Genomic DNA, 26,276 nt, shown 5'->3' with positions numbered 1-26,276 from the left:
CGAGCCTCCGACAGCAAGAGCAGAGCTGGAGACACAGCTATTCCCGACAGTGACTAGCGCTAATAGTGTTTATGCTATGAAGAGTGCTATTAACTGGTATAATAACTATAATTATATGGTGTAACTTCTTTTTGTTGCTTTCACCTCTAGGCTGAGATGGAAGTGTGAAGTTCTTGCAGCCCCAGAGGAACGTGTTAGATGAAATCATGCAAGTGGAGCAAAAAAGCTGGAATCCAGCTACAGCTAAAATAAGAGCCACCTGCCCCTGCTCAGAGAATAATAGAAAAAGATTTAGAAATATCAGAGGAGGAGGAATTTAACTTCTCTCTCAGATAGGGATGCTTTAAATTGAGACTATTTCTTCACTCTGGACACTAGAAAGCGCAAGAGGCTTCAGGTGCATCTGAAAAATAGTAAACGCTTGCCTCAATGTAAGTGGGAAAATGAGCCACGAGCTTGCTTAATAAAAGTAACTGTCTCCAAAGCATTTCCAGAGTAAAACTCGTATTTCCTTGCTGATGGCCATCGACTTCCAGTGACTTTCACAGCAAATGAAGGTACCTCACACCCCTGCAAAAAAACCCAGACCTCTCTATGGGCTCAGAAGGTTGATAAGGAAAAAGCCGGAGTAAGTGCAGGATGCCCTCTCAAAAAGCTGTCAGGCTGAATATTTATTTAATTGCTCACTGTCAAGACTTTATACTACAGATGACGGGCGCCATCAGCAAGGGTGGTCTCTGCCTGGCATATTTTCAAGGCAAGTTTAGCTGAAAGTTGCACAAGTTACGGCTGTTCTCAAAGGTCCAGATCCCATATAACAATTAAAAGAAGATGATTGCAGAATGACCACAGCAGCCAGACTTTGGAAGGATCTGGCAAGCAAGCACTGCCTTGCAGGTCAGAGCTAGTTTTTTCCAACTGTTGTACTTGATCTTTATCCATACTGCAAATGGGGCAAGATACCTTGTGACAACTTTTATTGGTACTCAGTTACTGCCTCTGTGATTACCATGGGCTATTACTACCAAACTGCCTCTTGTTGCTTCATCTGGCTGGAAGATATTAGGATTTGTCCGCTGCTTCATCATACTTTGATCCCTTGTTTAGAAAAGAAATCTGTTTCCTTGCTCTTGAGTGCCTCGTTCTTGGCTAGGGACTGAACTGCAAGCTGATATTTCTGTTTGGCCCTTGAAGCCAACTATTAACCACACTTCTTGTCCTGCTGGTACCACCCAGGAGTGCATCAATAGTGCAATACAAATGGCACAGCGTCATTATATGAAGAACAAAATATGTGGCAGGGCCCTGCTGTGGCTTAGAGGCTCTGAGAAGAATCTCTCAAAATATCTTAGACATCTGCCATGTGTAAAATCTCATGATTGTTCTTCAAATTCTTCTGTGGATACATCAGCCTCTCCTCTGCTTCTCTCTCGTCTCCCTCTGCTAACGCATGTGCTTCTTACCAGCAGTGTGTGACACCAGGGTTGTTTTCCTCCACAATTATTCTATTTATTCAATACCTGAGGTCATTATCCTCTGGTTCGAGACGTCCTAAATCATTTCCATAGTGCACAGTTGGGATGACATGAAGGATTATGACTTCATGTGGGAATAAGGAGGAGCAGATGAAGACTTAATAGACACAGATCCTGTTTTATGCCAATGCCATAACTAATTAGAAACAGGGGGGAAACAAGTAGATGGGAACTGTCTCAAACTTCTCTCAGAGTTTGCCATGGCATATGAATGAGTCTCTAGCATCATCACGCCAGCATCGCAGTGGTTGGACAACTTTGTCCACAGATGCAATGGTGGATGTTTGGGATTTGTATAAGCTCTGTGTGTCTCCAGTGACACCCATTTCTCACATGTCGTCTTCATCTCCCCGCAAGATGGGAGCGACCATGGGAAGTTGCAGGGATGCATAATGACTGTTTCTGTTATATCCCAGGAGGATTATATTCCTTTTGCCTTTGAGATGAGGTTTCCATCAACTTGGCAGTAAGGCACACTGTAACGTAAGAGCTCACGCAGAAGTAATGAGGTTGAATCCGTTACCAACTTGTGATCTGGAGGCAGCACTGTGTGAAGAGGCACAAGATGCCTCATGTGCCCTGCCACCCAACGTTAAAAAAAAACCCAACCCTACGCTCCAAACCAACAAAAAACCCTCCCCAGTATAACGTAATTTGTCTCTTGGATTAAAGGAACCACATAGAGCTTTTAGCCTCACCGCTGTGCCGTTCCAGAGGAGCTAAATTCAACCAGGATTTCTTTCTGCTCTTTAGCTTCCATATTTTTCTCCAAGAGGGCTAAATGACTCCCCTTCCACCCCACTTGGCCAGAGCCTCTTTGTTCTGGTTACCCTGGGCTCTAACATCATCTATTCTGTTTTGGAAGGTCCATTGAAGGCACCTTGAAGATAAGGCCATATTCACCAGCCACCTCTGCCTCCTCACCTAGCTAAGGGCAACATGCAACATCATCTACTCCCAAGGCACTGGGAGTGGGTTCTCGTTGAGGACAGCTTAGAGAACGGGCAACGTCCAACGGAACCCCCAAATGAGAAGGTGGGACGAGAAAAGAAAAATACCATTCTTGCCTCCTGCTTACCCCACTCTCTTGAAGAGGTTTTTGCAGTCTCTGAATCCAGCTGGCAGCGATGCAGTAAATAGCCACATCCCCGTGCACAGGCTCACTGCTCGCCATGGGCGAGCACAGGCTTGCTGAGAGGAGGAAGGGGAACTGAGCTTCCCTTCCGCTCCATCAGCGCCATCTGATGATACACAAGACCTTGGCTGTGCAACCCCTCCCTTTGAACCAGGGCTGTCTGCGTGCAGTAGAGGTACGGTCTGCCCTCCCCAGCGTTGGGGGGTTTACCGGGTGTCCGTATGCCGTGGCTCCCTGGCTGGGCCTTTCCAGACGGGCTACACCTGTGGGGAGAAAAATCAGCTGTGAGTTATCAACGGCCAATCTCACGTCCCAGGCACCATGTACGCTGCCCCAAGCTTTTATCCTTCAAGGGGTTGTTGAGGGTGAAACGGCAGGCGATGGATGCTATTTTTTCACAGGATGACCTCGCTGGCTGTTTTGCCAGAAATATCAGTGCTGTGCTTCAGATGACTCCTGGTTCCTGGCCCTAGGACTTGTCCTTGTTTCAGGCAGGAGGGAATGCCTCTGGGGTGTGCTGGATGCTTGCGAGTGCACGGTGGAGCCTTGTGACACTTGGAATACCTGTGGTGGACCCAAGCTACAACGTGAGGGGTAAGTGAATGAGAATTGCTTCTCTCGTGACACGGTATTTTATCAAGTGCTGTTTTGTTTTGTTCACCTCCAGTTGTGACTAGTAATGGCTGGGTGACTCTATCTGAGCTACTGCATTGTTTGAACTGGTGCCTGGGTGCAAGGTGTTTCCTGGGGACTTCAGATACCCTCTCTGCTTCTGCACAGAGCCCAGTCTTGGATGTGTTCAGGAGGGGTTGCTGGTTCCAGCGCCCAGGGCATTTTCAGATGGTTTCCATAAGGACTGATGGTTTCCCTTGGCTCTTTGGCTGATGGCTTTGAGACTGGAGCAGTAGTTCTCCTAAATGTCTTCCTTTGGTAGCTGGGCAGAAGGCAAACAGGCAGAAGACAATATAGACAGGAGATCTATATGTACCACCATGCATATAGGTAAAACAAAGCTTAGACTGGCTTGTCTCTGAGATACCCGGATTGCATAGGTTTCGACAGCTTCCTTACATATGGCAGCCTGCAGGTGATTAGAATCCTCTAATAGACCATCCATAATTTAATAAAAGTTAGCTCGCCCTATTAATGTAAGGCAACACGTTGGAAAAAGTCATTAATCATAGCAAGTCTTGATGGCTGCTGAGTCCGCACCTGCGAAGCTGGAGCCTTGGGAAATAGTATTTTGAGCAATCTGCATGGCTTTGACAGAATGCCTGTAAGTTTTTCCCATTACATCATTACTGGGGCCAACACAAAGGCTATCTGGGTTGCTCAAGGAAGTGTATTGTGGAAAACAATCCTACTTTGATGACTGATCCAGGCATTTATTTAGGCAAAGCAGAAGCAGTTGCATTGGCTCATTTGATCTGCGCTGTTAATAGGAGACAGCTCAGTGCATGCTTTTGTTATACTTGCTCTTGCTTGCATAAGTTCTTGAGATTTTTTTTTTTAATGAACAAAACTGTCTAGCCCTTCACGTGGCAATCGTGCCAGTGTCACAATCTTAATTATCACTCAGATTTTCCAGATGGGATTTTTTCCAAAATCTGGCTCAGAAGAATTTGCCCAGGTTTAAGAAAGTCGCTCAATGTAATGCTGAACAACTTAAAAGGTGTCTGTACAGGACAAGGAAAAAAAAAAAAAGGATGGGATGCAACGTGTGTAGGAATGGGGTAAAAATAAAAGAGCCACTTGATTTCTAGTTACATACATTGCTTTTCTACCACGAACATGTCATTAGCCCTCTGTATCCTTTTGCAGCAAGGATGCAAGTTACTGGTTCCCTGAAAGGGAAGGAAATCTGTTACATGAATCAGACCGATCTCTGGGGCTGTAGTTGGAGCACCTTGCAAACTATTTACTTTTTTTAACATTCATTCTCTGTTAACATTTCTCATATGTTAGTGCCTGTTATTAAAGGCTTGATAAATGGTTTGAATGAAAGACTTGCAGAAATGGCCAATTCACCTCTTTGGTATCAGACTTTTAAACTTTGTGTGCTCTTTATCTAGATATTCATTAAATAAAAATAAACCGACCTTCTGAAAAAATGAGTAAGGCTTTCAACAATGTAATATCTGAAAATAAAAGGTGAAACTTGGTGGGGGAAGCTGACAAATGGGGGTTATGTTCTTCTCAGGTCTATGTAATGTGATAAAACACGATGTTACCGCAGAATTTTTCTGCATCATAGCAGTTTTGTGCTGTTTTAGATCTCTTCTAAGGGTTAATATATGTCACCCCCAAAGCCGTGGGGGAGGAATGGGTTTTCAGCTGTACCTCGCTGGTAAGAAAGGCCATGGTAACTAGCAGACCATCACTGATCAGACTTGCAAGAACATACCAATGAGGGGAAATCTGCTCCACCCTCTGCTGAAGTAAAGCCACTGGCAGTAAACCTTTCCTCCTAAGCCAGTCTTTAAAAGACTCAGCAAGACTCGGCCATAAACATTTTTTGCATAAAAAGTAGTAAACTGGATGTCCAACTCTACACTCATAGGTACACCAGCATCCCTGGGGCAGCTCTGATGGGAGCTGCTCTGCTACTTCTCCTCCTGCAACAGGTCAAACAAGCAGTGAGCACTGAGGTCTTTCAGATAAAGTTTCTAAAAACCAGGAGGGCAAACCCTCGGTACACCTTCCCAGGGCACAGCTCCAGCCATGACGGGCTCTTTTGCACAACTCTTCTCCTAAAGCACTGCAAACCGGAGTGGAGAGGACCATAAAACTGGTGTCTGGACAGCTAGAACTGACGTCTTGCGGGAGGGATAATGGAGTGTGCAGACTTCCCCGCTGTGGATTTGATCCAAACGGACTGTCTTGCTTGTAAGGATGCTGAAGGAGCGCATGGGGGGAGTCGCCCCCCGGCATCCTTCAGCAGAACAGTCTTTCCCATCCGCTGCCCTTCGCTGCTGGATCATTTGTCTGCTTCGTGGTCTCTGGTTTTGGCTAGGAATGGCTCATCGCCATTTCTTCCTAGTTCTTGGAATTAATTTTCTACAAATGTTATAGGGTGTGTCTTTTTTTTTTTTTTTTTTTTTTTGCAAAGGGGGTTTTTAACTAGTTTTAAAGTGACCTCAAAAGCCTGCTTTGGTATGAAGCTGGAGGAAGGCAGAGCTGCATGCATTGCCTGTGTATCGCCTGCATGCTCTGGACCCTGCAGCTACTGATTCCTTCTTGCGCAGGCAGCTCGGTGCAGGCAGCTGAGAGCGTGACAATAGCATTTGGATAGCATCCCGTTTCCTCCCCCCTTAAACCTGAGCGTTGTCTTCCAGGTGTTACAGACGTTTTTGAAGTCAAAACACTTGCCAACTCCAATTAAACTTGTGGTTTGCAGACAAATTGGGAGCCGGCCGGAGAGGAAGCTGGCGGGAGAACAGCTTTGTACGTGTACCGGGCTCCAGGACAGCTAGGTTTCCATAGGTTTTGTGCAAATAGCCAGCAGGGCAGAGAAGAGACCGTCCATGCTCTGCCTCTGGTAAAGAAGGCACAAATGCACAGCTGCATTGCGTCTGCAGTGAAGGCCTCCACAAGAGCAGGGATGTGCTTTGGTTAGGTAGGGTGAGCTCCTGTTAGAGATTGCAAAATTGGAGAACTCAGATTTCATTTGTCCAGCTCGTGGTCCAAAAGCACGGTCTAAATGCCACCTCTTTAGGTGTCCTGCTTGCAGGGGCACCAGCGGTCAGCTGTGATGGATTGGAATTAGGCTTTGCATGAGCACGATCTGCTCATCTTCTGGGGTACCTCTATGTTCTTCTTCCTTCCTTCTCTATTTTGGCTGCTTCGGTCACCGATCCTTCCTTCTCCCTGGTCCAGTCCTGTATTTCTACCTTATTCTCTGCAGGACCTGGTCAGAAGAGGGCTCGTTTACTCTCACCTCTTTGCAGATGATTTCTGGACATTTGAGGTCTCCTTTCATGCATAGCATTTCATCAAGCTAAGAGGTAGCTAGAGGCCATTTGTAATGCATTTCTTTTAAAACAGAGTTTTCCTAAACTAGGAATGTTTTAGAGACCTTTGAACAGTGTAATTCTTAGATTGCATAGTGACCAAGTTCAAACACTTGGGTTTTGTTTGAGGGTGAGGGAGGAGTTTATTTTGATCCTTTTTCTTCTTGCAACTTTGGGAATGAATGTGTTTTGAACAGCAACATGAAAAAGGATCTTCAATTTTGGCACTTGCCTGAAATGCGACACTTCACCTGGATTTAAAAAATGAATCAAAATGGCCTCAAAACTAAACATTTCCTACAAAAAAGTTTGTTTTGACGATTTCTTTTTCCGTGGGAAAGTATTGTATAGTGAGGAAACTGCACCTCAGTTCTAGCATTTGATACTATTGGAGAGGTCTTTTACAGCATAAAAAAAACTTGCTTTTTTTCTTTGCATCCACTCAGCCAGCCAAAGCGGAATCTGAGAGCCAAGTCAGACACAAAACCAGGAGGAAACAGAGCTTATTAGATTGGGGGTGACTTTTTCAGTGCATCTCACTCTCCTATTCTAGTGATCTTTCCAACCTGGCTGTCTGCACTGCAAATGCATCCGCAGATAACGTTTCCCTGGTGTTGCAATGATGTTTCTCCCCAGCATCCTGGCAGTTCAGCTCTGGGGGATTTCCAGCCCTTTTGCTGATATTCCTTGCTATTCTGTCCCTGAAGGCACTACAACCAGCTCCCAAAATGTCTGTGTGCCCTTGCCATGGCCTTGTGCCATACCCTTTTACGTTTTGCTGGCTGCACCCTGTCTACCAGGCATTACTTTCATTTACTGCCTCTGCTACACCCATACAAGCTCCACACTGGTGTCTCTGAAAGCCCTAGAATAAGCTGTGCTATGGAAGAAGAGAAGCACTTGATTGCTGCTTTGAACATGAGGATAAAGCGGATTGGGGAATAGTGCCAAACGACCTTTTTACTTTCTCCTGCAAGTGTAGGATTTTTATCTTGTGCGTCCCTTGTAGGAAGCGTCTTTGGTCCAGGCACCACTGGGGCATTTTGGAGGGCAGAGCTGGGGAGTTGGAGACCCCCAGGGAGATCTGTGGCTCTTCGGTGGCTGGAAATCAGCCCACGTCTGCCATCCTTCCCACCAGTGAGACTTTTGCTTAGCTGTCCTCAGTGTTGGTGGCCACGTGGTGTCCCGGCTGGCCAGGCAGCATCTGAGTTTCCAAAATCGAATGGCCCTCGGCCCCTCATCCTGTGAGCAAGAGCCATGTCCAAGCCATTTGCCCGCCATCCTGAGAAGGACATGCAGGTCTCCACGGGGTGACACTTTTGCCTTCTGGAAGCGTCTCTCTTCTCCTGCAGCCTTCTTCCTGACCGTGTTTCTGTTTTTCCTCTTGACTGTTTCTCCATCCTCCACCTCCCCCTCACCTCCATCTGGTTTCTATCTGGACTAAACAGATGTTTTTCCACTTCTTAAATGTCCTGTGCGCTCACCTCGCCGATGTCTAACAGTGATTGTTCATTCTTCTTTCCCCAGGTGTAAAACTTGAAAAACTGGAGGGGCTGGGAGAGAACCACCTTCTCGCAATACCTTTGTGTGCATTTAGTGCTGGATTGAAGGATGAGGGAAACCTCTCCAATTATTCACCTTGCAGCCTAGAACCCTGTTACTCCTTCCAGGTCCCCTTTCCATTGCCAGTGTATACAGAGGATCAGACCTGTGATTTATGCCAGGGCAGTGTGTATAATATTCTCACTTTCATGTTATAAATGTTTAACAAATCCATAAGGTATCAAAAGAACTCATGGAGGAGATTTGCTAAGAAGGGCTTGTGCATAAACCTTTCGGACTTGGCTGGAAAGCAGACATATACAGTTTATTGCTTCCCCCTGCTGTGGAGTGACAATAGGTTAATTGTAGATTTTTCCTTAAAATAAAAATTCCTCGCTTTGCAATTCAATCAAGTGGTATCTGTCATGTGGAGGTCTCGTGAAGGATTTATTCCCATTTTAAGTAATGTTTTGGAGGTGCACGCTCCATATGGAATACATTAGATAGACAGCAGCAAGGTTTGCTGGCATGTTCGCGGGGCTGGGGAAGGTATGTGTCCTGTGGGCACGGGGGCTCGGCGGCGGGGATCTTCCACAGTTCAGCAGGGATCTGGTTTCCCCTCGCCCTCTTTCTCTCCTTTTTCCCCTTACGTGGCTCTGAAGGTCTTTGAGGGAGGGTTTTCCCAGCCTTCCCCATGGAGGGTCTGGGAGCATCATGGCAGAGGGGTCTCTGCCCATTGCTGGGTGCCCAGCAGGAGAAGGACCCGGTCTCCTTGTTCACCAGAGTAGGAAGCCGAGGGCTTTCCCGGTGAGCATGGGACAGAAATCCTGGTGCAGATCCCAGCTCAGGTCCTTGGGGCAGCGTCGGCACAGCAGTCCCCGGTCCTTGTGAGGCTTGCTGGGGTTGCAGACATGCTCTGAGACACTTTGGGTCTCAGAGCTGGTGGCAGCCACTGCTGGTGGCTCTTTCTGGCCATGATGGTGCCCAGCTCCTTGGCAGGGGCGACTGAGGATGGGGCTGAGGTGAACAACCACTTCCTCCCTGGAAAAAACAACTCCCTTCTGTGATGGGAACTGAATGACCGGGTAAAATAATGTCATTTGGAAGCTGCTCTCTGCTTGGCTTTTGTATTTATTTATTTTTCAGTTGGCTGGACTCTTTCTCCTGTAAAAACAGCAACCAGAGATGGGATAAGCGAGCAAAATGCTTGCAGGGCAAGTGCCTGCAGGGTTTGAACGGGGGTGTTGCAGCCCCCTGCCACCGAATGGGAGCTGCTGGCCGATCGGGAGGTGGGTGCTGGCCCGCACCCACCGGCCGCCCTGGCCTCTGGGGCAGCCTCTCCTGCTTTGCTTTAGGTTTTGGAAACTGTCCTCCTTGGAGACCATATCTGCGAGCACTGGCATTTTCCACGCTGCCTGCCAAGGGGGGCTGTGCAGTGTGGATTAGCGATTGAGCGTGCGTGTTTTCGCACACCGGGCTGCAGCGCTCGCTGGAGCACAGCCTGCTCTCCCGGGGGATTCGGCTTTTGTCACGCACCAGCTGCCGAGACCAGAGCACCCACGTTAGTGCTCTGCAGGTGCCCTGGCTGCAAAGGGCGCTTTGCTCCGCTGCAAACAAGCTGGGAGAAGTCCCCGTGGTGCGCTGGGGCACTGGCGAGGAGCAGCAGAGAGCGGGAATTGCTTTTGCTGTGAATTTGCTCTCATAGGTGCCCTCTATAACATTGGTGGTGACATGAATGCACCCCCTCCAAGCAGGTGTGAGCACAGCGTCGCACCGTTAGAGGGGCTTGGAGACCTGAAACGATGAATTGCATGGAGTACAAAACCAACCAAACAAAAAGCAACAACCTGAACAACTTGAGGCCATTTTAATCTAGATCTACCTGTTAATACAGCTGTAGCTCTGCAGCATCGTGCTCCTTGGCACTGCCTCACCGTGCCGTGTCTGGCCATGAAGCCTGCGGGTTCCCTGCTCCCTGGGACTGTAGGCTTCAGGGCACATTTCTTGAGGTTGCTGCTAGTCCCAGAAAGAGCAAAAGTATCCCCGTGCACCCCAGAGGAAACCCCATAATGTGGGGGTGGAGGGAAGAGAGCCAAAAGTAGGGTTTCCGTTGCTTTTATGAAAGTGCATTATAATGACAGAGAAAACCCAGCCCCTTTGGCCAGGGAGAGCTGGGTCTCCATTAGGGCACCTCAGCGTCGCACCCACGTAAGGTCTTTTTGGAGATGGGACCCTTCTCTGGGTGAAGTTGGTGGCCCACAGCAATGCTGGTGCCGTGTAACACCGGTGCCGTCACTGGCAGAAAAGAAGTTTAGTTTTTCACAAAACATATTTCCCTAAACTTTCTGACCTTGAAGTTTTTGGCCGGAGCTTTGGTATTTCACGTTCCCCAACCCAGTGAAAGATGAAACTCGGTGCGGAGCGGACGGGGTGCAGCAGGCGCGTTACTAATGGGATGTGGAAGTGCCATATGGTCCTGAAAAATCACTGTCAGCGAGACAACGTTGAGGAGCCCCCCCTCGGAGGGGAAGGGGGGGGAGAGGCAATTAATCATCTTCATCTCCTAATAAGTATGTGAGCTCTCATACCAACCAGAGCTCTTGTTGGAGGAGCAAAACTTCAAAGCGCGCGGTGCCCTGTAGCCCAGCCGATGCACGGGGCGTTGCTGCGCAGGGGCTGCACCCCGCTGGGTTACAGTACGTGCATCTGAAAGCACCGAGAACCGGTGACAAACGTGACGGGGGCGGCTGTAAACGCTCCCTTGGGGTGGGGATATTGTGTTTTACAGGGCTTTACCTGGGGTGTGTAGCTTGCAGCATCCCTGGCTCATCCTAACACTGGTCTCTGTGTCTGTGGGGCTACCGGGGGAAGCGTGCTCCTGGGGTTTTCCACCTGGAGAGTTTGCAATTTATCTTGAAATGTTTGAGGGGTCCACAAAGCCAGGAGGACTTAACCCCCATGAGCATTTGACTGCGTTGGCCTCATGGGGCCCGAGTCCCCATCAGATCAGTTGTGCGAGTGCGATGGTTAATAAACACATCCCTGAAGCCACCGGCTGCCTTTCCACAGCTGGAAAATCAGCAGCTTCTTGTTCTTTTATCTTTAAGCTCTGGCTGGGTGAAGTTGAAAGTGGTATTGGGGAAAGAAACTGTTTATTCAGGCTTCTCTTACTTTAACAGACTTCCCTTTGTCCTAAGCACCTCTATTTCACACATTTCCCTTCGCAGCAGAGTCTGCAGTACCGTCCCCTGGCCACGGACAGGCTCACACAACCCTTTCCACTGTTTTCGTTGTAAACTTGGTGTCACGCTGGAAAACAGTCTCGAGCAAATCGTGTTTCAGCTCGTCCCTACTTCCATTGTCCGTGGGTAAAATAATTCTTCCAAACCTCATAGCACTTTATAAATATCACTGCCTGTGTAGAGAGCAATAGGTGCTTTCCAGAGCCCTCTTTGCCAGGCACGGAGATTTTGAATATTTATTGGGAAGCTGCAGCTGGATCTGTCTCTGCCCGCGGTGCCGGCAGTTGCTGTTTGCTGGGGAGCAGGGGTCAGGGCAGCAGCTTACTCGGGGCAAGCCTGCAACTTCTAGAGGAGTTTATTCATCCACGTCTGTTATCTCTAGAGCAGAAGGGTTTGTCCCTCGCTGGTAGCGCTGGTGAGGAGGCAGGCAGCGGGGTACAGGTGATGCAGTGCTGTGGGTGCACTGCAGGTGTGCTGTAGCTCCTATGCGAATGCAACTGAGTGAGGAGTGGCGGCGCTGGGAAGAGAACGCTGGAGGAATAAGCCCTTCGTATGCCTCGGGGAGCTTTTTCTCCGCTTTCTGCTGAGACTGTGTCTCTGAGAAAGGCCGTGGGAGCAGCTTCCAGTCTGTCCTTCTCCCATCTGTGCCGACTGCAGCTCTTGCTGGTGTGCCCATCCCAGCGCATGCATCCCAGCACCGACACCGCTGCCGCAGCCTCTCCATGCTGCTGTGGGAGCCGCAGCACTTCGCGTGGGGCAGCCAGAATAAAGGAAGGTCAAACCAAGCTGTCCTTGGCTCATGTTTAGCTCTGGTTAAGCGAACAAGCTTTGCAAATTCTGTGCTCTGAACAAGCTTCCACTTGTATTTCCACATGCGGCATCGTCCCAAGCTGTAACATAAAGCAGACCCCGCGGAGGCTCGCGTGTGGGAGGACCTCTGCCCAGGCAGAGATCAGCCACCAGCGTCCTCCTCATGGCAGTGTTACCTGGGCACAAAGCGCCTTTGCAGCATAGAGTGGTAGAGACCTGGAGGTGAACGTGTGGCATGTTGCTTAACCATTAAAAACTGATACCCAGCCTGCAGTATGGATTTTGCTGGGATTTTTTCAGATGTCTGAGCCTGAAAGTGTGTGTGTGCGTATGCCTGTTCTTCTCCCTCTTGTCCACTGTCAGCACAAAAAGGCAATTTCCTTTTTCCACGAATTCTGCTTCTCTCTCCTGTGCCCAAGAAGGCAGCGCCGCTCTTCCAGCAGCACCGCAAACCGGTAGCTTTGATTGCTTATATCCACCCTGGTGTATCTGTGGGGAGAAAAACATCCATCTGATGAGCACAATCATGTCGTCAGTCACAGGGAGGGCCCAAGAGCAGCCAAGCTGGAAACGACTGATGCTCCCAATGGGTATTGGAGACCTCCCGCTTGCTGCGGATAGGGACACGTGGGACTCGGCTGAGCATGCAGGGTTTCAGTTGGGAACGAGCAGCAGCAGTTATATATCCGGTAGTCTCTGGCAATTCACCGTATCCTAAAAATGTTTTTTCATTAAAGCTGCTTTCTGCTCTTGTATCCCAGCGAGGGGAGGTAGGCCACCGAACCAGCTGTGGTTCTTTTTGCTAGTTTGCTATACTGGAGCCTTAAACTCTGCTGCTCAGTTGCCAACTGCTGTTCTTTCTGATGCTACCCAGTTGTTTTGCATGGCCTTGAAGTGGTTTCCCAGCTATTTGAACTCCCTAAATGACAATGCTTCATTATTGTCTGATGGAGAAGTGGAATCTTCTGTTTATATGTAAAGGTTCCCCTCCTTCCCCCCTACCTCCCTCAACATATGCAAAGGCACTGCAGAAACTGGAACCAGATAAAAAGAAGAAAACAGGCTTTTAAAGCAAGTTCTGAAGTGTAAAGATGTGAAGGCCACTTAGAAATCATTGCCTTGCGCTTTCTCCCACACTGTGATTCATTTGGTCCAATCCATCATTGATTCAACATGCTCATCCGCCAGAGCCTTCAAAGACAACTGTGCATCTGCTTTAGCCATTCATCAAGGAGGAGCACAAAAGAGAAGGGCAAAGGAAAATGTATTGCCAGCTCCCTTTGGTGCTGTTTAATGGGTGTGAAAAAAGGACATTGGTTAATGAAAGCCAGGACGGCCGAGGAAGTGCCCCCGGGACATATATTTTTCAGCCCAGGTACGGACCTTGCTAAATTTGATTCTGCAGAGGAACTTCAAACGCAGAGCAGGAGAGCCAAAATGAGGTCAACATGCAAAAGAGTAATCCAGTGCAGGTGGATGCTCTTCCCCAGATGTGCCCCCCCGGCCTCGTGCGGACACCGAGGGGAGAGGGGCTGTGGACCACGCAGCCCTGTTGAGTCTCTCATTTTCCTGATGAGCAATGAAGTATTTTCAGGGAGATGATGCTCTGCTGCTCAAGAGAGCTCCCATGGCCCGATCCCTAAAGAGATGGCCTCATGTGCATTTTCTTCAATTAAAAAAACGCAAGCAGCAAAATGCGAAGAAAGGTCTTGCCTTTTGGGGCTGCTCATTCAGCGGCAGTCCTGCCTGCAAATCGCTTATCTTGCACATCTGCTGAAAGGCGAGTCCCTGCAGGATGGTCCTCTGCTGCCCAGAGTCACCGGACCAAGCCCAGCTGTGTTGACTCAGATGTCAAGCTGCGTGCCCGTAGCCCTGATGCATGGACCTGCTGCAAGTGCCTGGGGTACCCGAGCTCACTGGCTCTGCGCTAGCACAGGCATCTGCTCTATGCTCCACTCTGCAGGGGACATGTATGGCTGAGCAACCCCCCAGGCAGCACCACCACCTCTGACCAACCCAACGTGGTGGTAAACCCAAGTTCATGATGAGCTCCAGGGGAAGTCTCTTGTCTTAACACAACTTGGAAGGTATTTTGTTGATGTTGTTGGGCTTGTTCCTCCTGTCATCTGTGACCCTGCTGAGCTGTCTAGTGATGAAGTGAGGGATGTTTTACCTCATGTGTTTCTATTTATTTTCTTGCCTTCTCACATTGGCTTCCTCCTGGTCCTTCTTCTTAGTCTCCTGTGGTCCTCCCTCATTCTGTCTGTCCCTCCTTCTCACGCACCCTTCCCCATGAGGAGTGGAAGAGAAGGAAGGAGATAGCTCATTTTTAGGAACACGTTTGACACTTTTTTGTTCACCTTAAAAACCTCAGAGTGTTGGAGGGAATTTTTTTTTTTGTTGCAATTCTCTGAGTTTGTAGGAAAAAATAAAAGAAAAAAAGAAGACACAATAACCTGTGGGAGTGTTATGCCATCTGACCGCACAGCCCCACTGATGTTCAAACGATGCCAGTGGACAACCCCAAGCGGGACAACAGGAGAAGGGATGTGGTCTCCACCTCTCCTTCTTGCCCAAGCGTAGTCACGCTTGCGCAGGTGGGAGGTGGCGAGTGCTTGGAAGGGCCTCGGCGTTTCTGATGCTGAAGCCAGAGTGCCACCAACTGCACAAAGAGGGTGAATTTGCAGATGACCTGTAACGTCTCCTTTCCCAAAGGGAGTTAGGTACTTGAGATGTGACTGTGCTCTCCTTGGCAAGGACAGGAGTTAATATTGACAGGATATATTTTTCTTCTGGGCATCCTTGAAGCTTACCCCAAATTCCTGTGCCAGCCAACCCACTGTTAACGGAGAGAGATTATTTGTCCTTCTTTAGTGTGAGTTTATCTTGGTGGAGGAAGGTTGTTATGAGTTGTACAGAGGAAGAAGGACACTCCATATGATACGACACGGAAGACTCTTGGGCAACTCATTGGCTGGTATGGAGCAGCAAGTGATAGAACACATCTTGCATTTAGTTAATCTCACTTTTGGAGGAGGTTGAGGCCTCCTCCTGTGTTCTCACACGATATTATTTATCACTGATACTATGTTCTTTTCAATCAAAGATGCTTAGCCTGAAGTTTTGTGAAGACTGCTTCCAAGTAGTTGAGCAACAATTTGTTCTCGGAATAAACCAATTTGCAGCTGGGGCCTGAAATGCTTTGAAGAAGATGAGTTTATACTTGCAGGCATTCTGCTTTGTGCTTATCTTGATTTGGCCTTGCAGATCTTAGTCCAGATTTATAGCTCAGTGCAGTCTTTTCTTCAGCTTCAGGATGGGGAGGGGAAGCACTGTGCTTCCCAACAGCATGTGAATGGGTGAGCTCTTGTCCAAAATCCTTCCCCTGTGAATTAAATAGAGCTTCTGGACTTGTGTAATGCACTGGCCAGTGCGTGCTCATTTCTGTCCTTTCCATACCGCAGGATATAGATGGAAGCTGGTATGAATTATTAATCTTTGTGCTTCAGTTCTGTAAAACGAGAGAGTTGGAGGTTACAACCTCCCTCGGAAAAGGTTGGAAACTCTAGACAAGAAGCCTGTAGAAGTACTGTGAGTTTTTTCATTTTAGTGCATCTACCACAGAAGCCCTGCTATATCTATATTTATGCGGTTCATCTTTCAGTCCAACTGTATAGACTTTCTTTTTTTGGTCTGTGTGCTGCAGGTTGGGATTTGCTTTTCCCGGCTGTCTCCCTTTCAGCCTCCCTTATTAATGCCCTTGCTTTAACTTTTTGCTCTTGAATTGCCTTGATTTCAGTCAATTCTGGAGCTTTAAAACCAGGGACTGGCAAACCCTGCTCCTTTGCTTGCAGCCCAAATCAAATACAGCAACCCCTCTCTGCAAGATCATCATTGTTATGGAAATATTATAAATCATTCTTGTGAGGTTCGAGTGTGCTAATGAAGAAAGCAGGACAATGTATGCTGCTAAATGAGCCTACTCACGTTAAAAGGCTCTTGATGGGAATCCGGGGCAGTGAAGTCACATAGCCCTAGTCTGGGTGTGGTCAAAATTGTGAACAGACATCGGGTTTAGATAAAACAGTGTTCTAGCATTAGTGCGCTTTTATAGAAAGTTAGTAGCATGGATGTTGACCTTATGTTTGGCAAAAGTAGACTACCCAAAACATGTATGCAAGGCAGATGGGGAATGCGATTTAATTAAAAAAGAAAATATTATGATATTCTGAGAACAAAGTGGTAAAATCTTCTGGCTGTGCAGGAATTTCTTTTGAGAAATGGAAGGCACTGAAAGGCTGGACTGGGAGGGGATCTGAAATGTCCTTCCCCCGGGGGGGAGGAAGAAGGACGATCCCGGGGTATCTGGCTGGCAGCAGGGTTATCAGTTACTCTCCGGAGCAGCGATGGCTGGAGAGCTTCCAAGCACATTTTTCCAAAGGAGGGTGCCAGCTCGCTGGAGCCGAGGCGGTTTGCAGAAGAGAGTTTGATTCCAGCACGATAGCGGCGATGGCTCCCTGCCCGCCGGAGCCGGCTGCTGCTGGCACCCCCCGGCCCCACCTGCGCTGCCCACCTGTGCCTGCGTTTGCCCCGGGGCTCCCCCCGAGCCCCCCGGATGCCGTGCCAGAAGCCTTGCACCGACTAAACCTCAAGGCGCCAGGTGATGCGATGGGGAGATGGGAGCCGAGCTCGGTAAACAGGAAAGTCCTTCACCCATCAGCGTTCCTGTGCATCTGGGTTTCCCTCCGGTCCCTCGGGGACATTTAACAAAGACCTGGACCCTGGGATTGCTGGCTCCCAGCTCCTCTGCTCTTCGCCAGGCAGGCGGTGTGGAGCGAAGCCCTTTGAAGTGCTGCTGCAGCGAAGCAGGTTTTCGGGACCAGGGAAGCCCCACGGGAGGACAGCTGTGGAGTCCTCTCCCGGTGGGAACGACGTGACCCTGAATTCCTGCGGGGCGGGAGAAGGCAATAGAAACCTCGGCTTGTTCCCCTGATGTCTCGCAACCGCGCTCTGCTTGCTGCCGTACGTCTGTGCCTGCCCCCCTTCACCCTGTCCCCACACAAGGTGGGGGACCAGCAAATGGGTCTACGTGGGGCAGCTGCAGACCATGATGGGCAAATAAATAAACAGGGGCTTTGCTGAAGGGAGGGATTGCAGCTGCGGGGTCTCGCTCCACCGCGGATCCTCGCTGCCCACGATTGATGCCTCTTCGGGGACTTGAGCAGATGCTGAGTGGGCAGGGGTTCTGGAAATCAGGTGATTTAAGGGGCTTTCATGTGGATTTAAGAGCCTCCGGATAGACACCTGCTTCTGAAAATATATGCCAAGGGCACCAGTGGGGAAAGGACGTGGGAAAGGATCTGCGCAGTTGCGTAGGGCTGGGGGTGCTGGGGCAGAGCGGGGTCCCCGAGTCAGAGGGAGCTGGAGAGGGGATGGTCCCGGGTGCAGGTACAAGGGTGACCTCCTTGCCCAGGAGAGAGGGTCTCTGGTGGATGATGGAGAGATGCCTCAGCTCAGGGAGGACCTCCTTCTCCGTGGGGCTGCTCACGTTAAAGACATCAGCCCCGCCCGCAGCATCAGCCTCCGGACAGCAGGGTGGCTTCTGCCACAGGCTCAGCCCTTCAGGGAAAGATCCCCTAACCTTTGGAGACCTGGTGATCATCACCCTACTCTTGAATGACCCTAAAGAGCTATGGAGAGGGCAGTACAGCCTACAACCCTGATCCTCCAATCCATCATCCAGTCCTGGATGTAAAACCTGCAAGCCTTCTGCCCTGCCCTGGGGGTCTGTGGGGACTGGGGCGAGCAGGTCTGGCTGCAGCCTCGAGGTCTTCATTTGTAAATAAGCACCTAGCTGCTATGGTAATGCTTATTTAATTTAGCCTAAGTATTTCTACAGCTGTTCTGGGAGAATCATGCTGCTTTATACTACATGTTAATCCTTGGCTGCTCACAGCTGCAGAAGTGTATTGGTCAGGCGCAGTCCTAAGGACAGGTTCTGCTGCATGGTGAGGCACAGCCGTGCGGGCTGTCCCTGCTTTGGGGTTCACGGAAAATGCCAGTTACTCTCCAAGACCACTTGCATGCAGCTTACACAAGACAGCAACCAGTACCTACCTGTGCTAGCAAAGCAGGTCGTAGGTTGTAGGTTACCTAAGGCATTTTTAAAGAAAAAGGATGCCAATCCACTTCTTGGATATAGATGTCTTTTAATTTACCTGCCCTCTGCCCAGTCACACCATATCAGAATGCATGCTGGGTTTTCCTGCCTCGATTACATAGGGCTAAATCTCTCCTTGCTTCTTTACCCAGGCTTTGAATGACCAGGGTGGGTCAAGGCGTAGAAACCAGGGGGACAGACACCGAGCACGTGGCACAGGCGCCCACGAGCGCAGGGGTGGCATGTCAGTGGAGGCAGGTGGGTGGCACTGAACTGCTGGGCATGGTCCTTGCCTTGGAGCAACCCTTGGGGCAGAGCTACTTCAAAGTAGACCATGGGAGCCTTGTGCAGTCCACCTCGTGCTCCATCGCTGCCCAGTTCCTCTTCCTTAGAGGTGTGGGGACATGCTGACAGTCCGCAACGACCCCGCAGATCCCCCTGCCCCACTCTGCAGTGCACCTGAGTTATATTATTCCCTCTGCGGCCGAAACCTCTCCCAGCCGTGGGATCGATAGACTCCAAGGCTGAAACGCTGCCAAACCATCCTGCTGTAGCAGGTGGGCCCCGCTGGCGGGGAGGAGCTGCATCGAGCGCTCACGGCTCTCAGCCCTGGCTCCTCCGGTGCTGCGAGCAGCTGGGAAGCTGCTGCCGTTGGCCAAGTGTGATAAAAGTCTCCCTGCAGCCTCCCCTGGGCTCGGGTGGGTTGGAAAGCCCGGCTTAGCTCATGCTGGGGCTGAAGACGCTCTCTGCAAAAAGCAGATTTTAGGGCATGCTGGTCTGCAGTCAACTTTCTGTTGAGGATGGTGTTTTGGGGCAGGCTTTGGGGAGCAGCAGGGTGCTCTGCAGCTGGTAGCTCAGCCATGGTCCCAAGCATGCCATGGGCCCAGCGCCGTCTCAGATGGGCCTGAGACCCAGCAGCTCTCCAAGCTTTGCACCACCTGAGATGATGCTGGGTCCAAGCGTGCTGTGGACCTGAGATGATGCTGGGTCCAACCATGCCATGGACCCAGCAGCTCTCCAAGCTTTTTGCTGATCCAGGTGCCAAGCTGCGTCATAGTCCCAGGCGTGTCGTGGGTCTGAGATGATGGTGGTCCAGGTCACAAGCTGGGCCATGGTCCCAAGCATGCTGCAGACCCAGCATTGTCTCAGGTGATGCAAAGCTTGCAGAGCTTCTGGGTCCATGGCATGGTTAGACCCAGCATTGCCTCAGGTCCACGGCATGCTTGGACCCAGCATCATCTCAGATGACGCTGGGTCCACGGCATGCTAAAATAAGCCCCGCTTTGACAGGAGCCCTTGCGTGAGCTATCACGCAATCTGTTTATAGTTTGGGATTGTCTTTGACTTTTAAACACTGCAGTGAGGAGTAAACTCAGCGAGCCCAACACGGGCTTTGTTATGACATTTTGTTGCAGGCAGGAGGCAAGCTCCGGCTCCAATAACAAACACCCAGTGTTATGACACTTTTACCTTTCCAACTATTTATGTAAGTGCAAATATTTTATTTTAAGGTTTGAGACATGCCGTTAACATAAAGCAGTCTCATTCCTTTCAATACGGCCTGGTTTTCACTTGGGGAGCTGTTGTTTAATGAAAAGGTTAATTGTGTTTTATAGGGCTGTATTGCTTGCCTACCAGTTTCTGGCTTGGAAGGAGGCGAGGTGCGGCTCCTGGTGCTTGTGCCAAGTTATGGGCTGTGAATACAGGCAGTTCCTAGGAAGAAAACAAAAAGCACAACAAAAAGTAGCTCAGAAATCAAGGGGTTTGGCGGTGCAAATCCATTTAGGGGCTGCAAAATTAATTTCAACTGAAATGATTTCCAACGAGGCTACCCCCTGACAACACCCTGTGCAGTGGAAGAGGAGAAGGGAGTTTCAAAGAACATGAACTGTTTTCTGCTCAGCAGTAAACACGCTCAGCCTTTCCCTTCCATAGCTGCACCACGTTAAAGAAATCCTCTCCTGAGATTGAATTAATTAACTTGAAATTTCTTCTTAACAGCACATAATGACTGGGGAGAGTAGAAGGAACTGAAAGTTTAATCTTGACTTGTCAGCAAATTCCTCCTCCGGCAGCCGAAGGAGAAGCAGCCATGCACTTGCATAATGCCCTGGTGCGGCCGCCGGACTGTTTTGATTAAATGGATTCTGGGGGTTTAGGAAAACTACAAATTTTATAGCTATGGTGTTCTTTGCAAAAGTGATGTAAAACATCATAAAGCTGCCAACCCACCACTGCGGTGCAGGGATTCCTGCTGGCCTCCTCTGCAGCAGTGACTGTCAGCCCCAGAAAACGCTGTTAAGAAAATATCTGAGATGGAGTTGGCAGGAGGGGGTGGAGGGAGGTTTGTGTGTTGCAAGCTTTTGTTCCCTCTTTCTGAACATTTAATATCTGTTGATCAGTGCCACTTAGAAGCCACATCTCAATTTGGCCTGGTGTTTGAAGGTGGACACTTGTGAGCCAAGGGTTTCTCTGCAGTGGCATCACTCATGGCATCAGTAATGGCATGGTACCTGATCTTTGCTTCTTCCATTTCAGAAGAGATTTAACACCAGCCCTCTATCAGGGTATGGACTATTTCTGCCTTCAGACTGCATTGAAGACGGATCCAAGGGAAAGTTACTATCTAAGCAGGATGGTTGCAGAGCAACTCTTCGAAAGAAGGTGCTTGTGGCCCAAAACCTCATGCAGGGAGTTGTCCCCTGCCCTGTGTCCACCCCGTGTTGCCTCCTGGCTGCCCCGAGCAGTTGTACCCAGCCCCAGCTGCCCCTGAAAGGTGAATTTGTGCCTGGATGTCTCCATCAGGGTGCCAGACACACGCTGTGGTCCCAGGTCAGTCATGCCCCCTCTCACCTAACTAGAGGGGGCAGACCATGCTTCGTTCGTTCCTCGCAAGTGGGGTGATGACCTGGTGCCCTGCAATATTAACAGGCTGGAACATATAGTCACGACGGTGTCTGGCTGTAGGCTTTTGTCAGCTCCCTCAGTTGCAAAACAGGCTTTGGCTTGGATGGAGATGGCAGGAACGGTGCACCCTCCACCGGGAGGGAGAGGCCGTCTCTGAGTGTTTAAGGAATGCTCCCTCTTTTGGCAAATTTTGATATCTGTTCCTATGGATTATAGAGATGAAATGCAGCTCAGGGTTTCTTAGGGATATTAAAAACTGAATTCCTGAAATCAAATTGATTGCATTAAAATTACAGCCACCCTTTCTTGCGACCAGTGCCAGATGGGTGTGCTGTGTACAACCGAGGATTTTAATGGCCGGGACCTGAGCGTTTCAACATCCCAGGCCCTGAAGAAGAGTCAAATTCAGAACAGAAGGGGAGAAAATTGAGCCCTGTTCACTGCCAAAAGACAACAGGGAAGACGGGCGTACGCAGAAATGGTGCTCTTGTCAGCACCGCCACTGAACTATTCGTTTGACTCTTCCCTTCTTCTTTTTTTTTCCCCTTCTTTTCTTTTTCCTTCTTCTTTCTTTTTTTTTTTTCCTTTTTTTTTTCATTCTTTTTATCAGAGCAAACTGTGCTGCCAACAGCATCGGGGAAAAGCGTTTAGTGGAGTTAGACAAGGCTCTCGCTGCACGACTGAGCTGAAGGAGTTTTGTACAGTGGGGGTACGCAGATCCGTGGTGGGGCACGTGGCACGGACCCGGGGTTATGTGCTCTGCAGCTGGCAGCTCAGCCACGGTCCCAAGCATGCTGTTGGACCCAGCATCATCTAGGCATGAGATGTCCATGGCACACTTGGACCCAGCATCTTCTTGGATTGGGGATGAGACTCCCGTGTGGGAAAGTTGTGCTCTGAACAAGGTCTCTGCTTGAAGCCGGTGGAAAAGATTTAGAATCAAAATACCGTTAAATGCCTCTAACATATAAATCTAAGTTCTCTAAATCTGAAGGTTTAATTGATATTTTTTCTTCAAATAACAGACTAAAGTTGAGTAATTTAAGCCATTTTACAGCAAAGGCAATTGAATAATTGCTAATGGCTTTCAGGTGAACGTATTTAAAGTCAGGTCACAAATGTGAGCTGATTCAAAGACCAAGGGGCATTCCTTTCTCTTGAAAAAGAATTAGATAACAATGGTAATTACAAGATGGAATTCAAAGGCAAATTGAGGTTTGAGTATAAGCCTTGGCAGAGCAAGAGCAAAAGAACTGACCTGGTGAAGAAAAATGGTGACCAACTATCCTGTGGAGTGCTCGAGAGGAGCAAAACAAGAAAACAGAGACCTTCACGTTAGAAATTTGATTTATGTTAATGTGCATTAAAGGGTGAAAATGGAAGGGTTTTTTAGCCTGGTGTCACGATGTGGAGGTCAGGCTGTTGCAAGATTTCCTGGGCCGTGGCTGCACTTTGCATCCATTCACCGGCTGGAAAATGTGGGATGATGTGGGATGATGGGCACCTTGGCGAGAAGATCCCATGGGGACGTTGTGGCATGCAGAGCGGTGCAGACTGGCAGGGGAGCACTGCCGTGGGCTGCGTGCCTAGGATGGTGACAGGGCGAAGTCTTAAAAAAACTCCAAAGCCAAGGAGAAATACATGTCCTTGAATATTTGTGTGGGTGTCCTCAGAGCAGATAAACCTCATGCTCTTCCGAAGAACAATTTATTGATACTTCAGGCAAGCCGGGACTCCTGCCCCAAGTTGCTGTTGGGGCAAGTCATTGTTGTATTTGTTTGTTTTCCTGCCGCTGGCTCAGGAATTTGTTGGCTTTGGGAGCTGGCAGGTGTCTGTCCTCACGTTGCCGCACGGCCGCAGCGTGTCACCGAGGCAGCGTTAAACCGTGGTGCTGAGCGCTGCCACATCCGCTGCCTGCTGTGCCGGCAGTGCTGCCTGTCCTTGCCTCTGCGATGGGGGACTCATCCTGCTGCTGGGGAAGGCAATAAAACTTTGCAGCAGGCAGATGCATGCATAGCATCTCTAAAATTTCTCTATATAATAATTCCAAGATGTAGCAGCCCGGGGCCTGAGTGATAATTCAGGATATTCATACACATCTCATTTGGAGTTGTCTTCTGAAGCTAGTGGGGGCTTCAGTCTCAGTGACATCTTACGGTAGCGGCCTCAGTGATGAGGTGGCATGAAATCATGCCTTTTGCTGTCCTCTGGATTGGTCTTGCTCTGGTAGTTCTGGAGTCGTGGGAGAAGGAAAAGAGAAATTCCTCATCAGCTTTCTTCAAATAATAGAAAGTGGATTCCTTTGTCTCCTCCTTTTTGTTTCCTTTTAAGGTAGCTTGTACTGGCTCTTCAGAGGAGAACTTTTTTCTTGCCTCAGTGTTTGCTCAGCTTCTCTGAACTCCTCCTTGCCCCGTGTCCTCCAGGGATGGAGTGTCCTGCAGCAGAGTGGCACATCCCTGCTTATCTCCGTATCGCTCTCCATGATGGAGTTTCACTGAAGCGTGTTGTTCACCATGCCTATACGTTCAGCTGAGGTCTTCCTTGTCTCTTCTGCTTTAATGCTATCAGTCCCTTTTTGCCCCGTGCAGTAATGTGAGCACCTTCCAGCGAGTACAGCTTTGCCTCTATCAGCACTGAACTTTGATTGCTATTGCTGTGTTTGCTTAAGGCAATAGTCCTGCCTCTGGAGGACGGCTGTGTTGGGAGCTTTACACATCACGGCCTGCCTTCTGTTGTAATTTATCTCTTTCCTTCTGCTGGCCACCACATGTGGCATGTGGAGATATGATCTATTAACACAAAACTGCATTGAACTCTAAGTCAGAATTACCCAGGATGTGCCGTGGGTAGTTTTGCTATGACTTGCAGGCCTATGACTTCTTTTTGGCAGTTCGGTGGTGCTAATGAAGCATTCTTGCAGCCCTTCATTGCAATTTTCATGGGCTTTCTTCAGGCCTTATAGCTCCTGGCAGAAGATCCTTCCTCACTGGATCCCATCTGTTCAGCGTCCTCGGCTGAGGCATCCTTCGTTAAGGTCTTGTTCCTTGCAGATTCCCTTCTGGATGCTCCTGTTCTCCGTCAGACTTTGGCAGTCTTCATCCTGATGTCATCGGAGAAGCTCCTCAACTCAAGGGTACTCTTCATTTTCCTACCCTTGCCCTGTTACTTGCTCCCCAGGACTCTCGAGGCATGAGATAAGGAGAAACCAAAGAGCAAACAAAGCTGCCAGTTAACATCCCGTCGCCTTGGGAAAGGTGCTTGGTCTTGCACTTTACTGTTTTCTTTGCTATCACCCAACTTTCCACCACACTCTAACATGGGAACAGTTAAGCAGCGTAAATAGCAAACAGGTTCACATGCCTAAGCACTTCCAGATGCCTGAGCAGGTAATGCTTTGAAATGTCTTTTAAATGAGTGCTGAGTTTTGACCTGCAGGGTAAATGCCGACTGGCATGACACAAATAATACCGATCTTGAAAATTATCCCGAATTATCCCCACCAGGCGTAATGGTGGTAACAGCTCAGAGACCTGCACCTTAATGAAGCGATTTCCTGCCAGGATACTGTAGAGCCCTGCAGTTACTGTCACTGACTTGTACCTTGAATTACCAGGTCTTTGCTAATTGTCCGTGCTTCCTCATCTAGGTCTAAACACAAAACTCTTGGTTTTAGTTTATTATCTGTTCATACATCCATGTTCCAGCCATGTCCGATCTCTGCGTCCTCTCACACTGGACCTAAGGAGCTAAGTGCTGTAGGTTCAGCATCGCTCACGCAGAGCTTTTTCCTGCGGTACACTTCCCTCGTGCAGGGATTTTGCAGCTGGTCTCTGCAGGATAGAGGTGTCCATTTCCCCCCCCCCGCCCTCCGATTACAAATCTCTTTGAGGAGCACAGTGCTTGCCTTACTGCAAGAGCAGCACTACCAAAGGAGTAATATATTTAGTTCAGTGGTGCTTAGATATCTCCGTTACGACTGTAGGCTCCTGCTGTCCAAACAGCTTAGATGGCCCCAGTACATTTAGGAAAATAATTATGACAGGGTGTGTTTTGTCCTTTCAGGAAGAAAACTCTTTGGAACCACTGACAACTGACACTTGAATGTAGCCTGTAAATCAGAGCAGATCAGACTCCAGATCAAACTGGTACCGGTGTGAGGATATTAATTTTGTCTATGAAATGGGGGAGAGAAGGTGGAGGTGAAAACCTGGATCCCATTCCTGGATCCTTTGGGAGGAATTCTCGTCCTTTAGAAATCTTGGCATCAAACCCTGCCTCCTTCCAAATCCAATGAGCTCATGAGACAATTTCTATAGAAATTTTCGTTATCTACATGCTCCAAAAATTCCCCTGTGTGTTTCTTTTGATGTTGTTTGCTGCTGAGAATGAATATTGCACCTTCCACAGGAGAGAAATTAATAGGCAAAAAACCTGAGGTCTGTGTGCGGGATAAACCAGTGAGCTGGACCGTACTGTAGTATTGCACAGCATGATCAAATCGTATTTCTAGTAACTGTTTACAAATGTTTGCTTCTTGGAAAATGTCTTCTATACTTGGGCAAGGAATTAAACTACTTTTTAATTTTAAACTAATTTAAAATTATTGTGAGAGAGATCACTTTACTTTGTGCTGAGTGATAACAAACATCCAACATAATTTGAGAGCCCGTCCTTCCTCTGGCTGTTAATATTCAAAGCTTAATGCTAAAATAAAATGTTAAAGGAATTATTCTCCCTTTACTGCATTCTGTCTGCTCCCACTTTCTCCTCCAATAGCTGTAGGAGACCTTCCCTAATCTTTCCAATTAAGTCGGTATTTCCTGTAAGGCTAACACTGAAGAGGGTAAGAAAGGAGTGTAAAGCGAGGAAAGACATCTGTCAACTATTGGAAATACTTTCCATGTTAGAAATTGAAGGGAGCCCACACTGAAGCCA

The 26,276-nt window shown here is 48.8% G+C and overlaps 1 long non-coding RNA gene across 1 annotated transcript; it reads left to right on the top strand.

Moving 5' to 3' along the window:
- Nucleotides 1-16,683: 16,683 nt before the first annotated feature.
- On the top strand, nt 16,684-26,032 carry LOC142085979 (uncharacterized). Its single transcript, XR_012674929.1, has 3 exons — nt 16,684-16,934; nt 24,392-24,595; nt 25,404-26,032. It is a non-coding gene; the product is annotated as an uncharacterized LOC142085979 (long non-coding RNA).
- The last annotated feature ends 244 nt before the right edge of the window (nt 26,033-26,276 follow it).

This window comes from Calonectris borealis, chromosome 10, assembly GCF_964195595.1.
Source record: "Calonectris borealis chromosome 10, bCalBor7.hap1.2, whole genome shotgun sequence".
Taxonomy (NCBI): Eukaryota; Metazoa; Chordata; class Aves; order Procellariiformes; family Procellariidae; genus Calonectris; species Calonectris borealis.
Note: the sequence above shows the minus strand (reverse complement) of the source record. Positions and strands in the feature narration are given on the sequence as shown.